Below are 1,879 nucleotides of genomic sequence, written 5' to 3'. Positions count from 1 at the left end.
GAAAGAGAAAGACAAATACCATATGATGTCACTTATATGTGGAATCTAAAATATGACACAAACGAACTTATCTATGAAACAGGAAAAGACTCACAGACATAGAGAAGAGGCTTGTGGTTGCCATGGTGGGGAGGGGGGAGGGAATGGCTAGATTGGGAGTTTGGGTTTAGCAGATGTAAACTGGTATATATAGAATGGATAAACAACAAGGTCCTACTGTGTATCACAGGGAACTATATCAATATCCTGTAATAGGTGACCAGAAACCATCCCAAGAGCAGCTGCGTGAGGCCAGGCCAGGAGGGAGGCCTTGACTTAGGTTTGACACACTCACCCTGAGCGTCCTTGTCACCTGGGTTTGTTTAGATGGCTCCCGCAAAGAAGGGGGGCAAGAAGAAGGGCTGGTCTGCCATCAATGAGATGGTGATCAGAGAATACACTATCAACATTCACAAGCGCATCCATGGAGTGGGTTTTAAGAAGCATGCCCCCTGGGCACTCAAAGACATCTGGAAATTTACCATGAAGGAGATGGGAACTCCAGATGTGCACATCGACACCAGACTCAACAAAGCCATCTGGGCCCTAGGAATAAGAAATGATGCATACCGGATCCGTGTGCAGTTGTCCAGAAAACGTAATGAAGACGAAGACTCGCCAAACAAGCTCTACACGTTGGTTACCTATGTGCCTGTCACCACCTTCAAAGATCTACAGACAGTCAATGTGGATGAGAACTAACTGCTGATTAACCAATAAAGTTATTGAACTGCAAAAAAAAAAAAAAAAAAAAATCCTGTAATAAACCACCATGGAAAAGAATATATACATATATATTATATACATTACATATATATAACTGAATCCCTTTGCTATACACCAGAAACTAATACCATATTGTAAATCAACTATATTTCAATAAAAAAAAGAATGAAGCTGAACACATGCCTTATACCTGATACCTCTCATAAATACTAACTCAAAATGGATGAAAAACTTATATGTAAGACCTGAAATCATAAAACATCTAGAAGAAAACATTGGACTAAATCTCCTTGACATGAGTCTTGGTAATGGTTTTTTTGGATATGACACATAAAGCACTAACAACAAAATAAAAAGGTAAGCAAGTGGGACTACCTCAAACTAAAAAACCTCTTCACAGCAAAAGAAGCCATCAATAAAATGAAAAGAAAACTTACGGGATGATAAAAATATTTGCAAGTCATACATATAATGAGAGATTAACATATAAAATATTAAAGAACTCACACAACTCAATAGCAGAAAAACAAATAACCCTATTTAAAAATAGGCAAAGGACTGTAATAGACATTATTCCAAAAAAGATATATGAGAGGCCAACGGATATGTGGAAAGATGCTCAACATCACTAATCATTAAGGAAATGCAAATTAAAATCAAATTAAAAATTCACATTTGTTAGAATGGCCATCATCAAAAAAAGATGCTGGTGTGGATGTGGCAAAAAGAGAATTCTTGTGCACAGCTGGTGGGATTGTAAATTGGTATAGACACTGTGAAAAATAGTATGGAAGGCCCTCAAAAATTAAAAATAAAATCACCATGTGATTGAGCAATTTTACTTCTGGAACATATCCAAAGGAAAACACAAACTAAAAAATATATCTGTACCCCAATATTCATAGCAGTATTATTTATAATAACCAAGATGTGGAAGCAATTTAAATACCCATCAATAGATGAATGGATAAAGAAGTTATGATCTAAAAAATACTCACACACACAGTGAACTATTACTTAGCCACAAAAAGAATGAAATCTTATCATTTGCAACATATGGATGGACCTCGAAGACATTATACTAAATGAAATGTCAGACAGAAAATGATAAATA

At 36.1% G+C, this 1,879-nt stretch overlaps 1 pseudogene across 1 annotated transcript; it reads left to right on the top strand.

Moving 5' to 3' along the window:
- The first annotated feature begins 335 nt into the window (after positions 1-335).
- Positions 336-793, top strand: LOC147340818 (large ribosomal subunit protein eL31 pseudogene; annotated as a pseudogene). The gene has a single exon (XR_015159652.1). The product of XR_015159652.1 is annotated as a large ribosomal subunit protein eL31 pseudogene (transcript).
- The last annotated feature ends 1,086 nt before the right edge of the window (positions 794-1,879 follow it).

This window comes from Bos grunniens, chromosome X (genome assembly GCF_055505025.1).
Source record: "Bos grunniens cultivar Pamir isolate PY7600 chromosome X, Bosgru_T2T1.0, whole genome shotgun sequence".
Classification (NCBI taxonomy): Eukaryota; Metazoa; Chordata; class Mammalia; order Artiodactyla; family Bovidae; genus Bos; species Bos grunniens.
The sequence above is the reverse complement of the archived record's forward strand: the minus strand, read 5'-3'. Positions and strand labels throughout refer to the sequence as shown.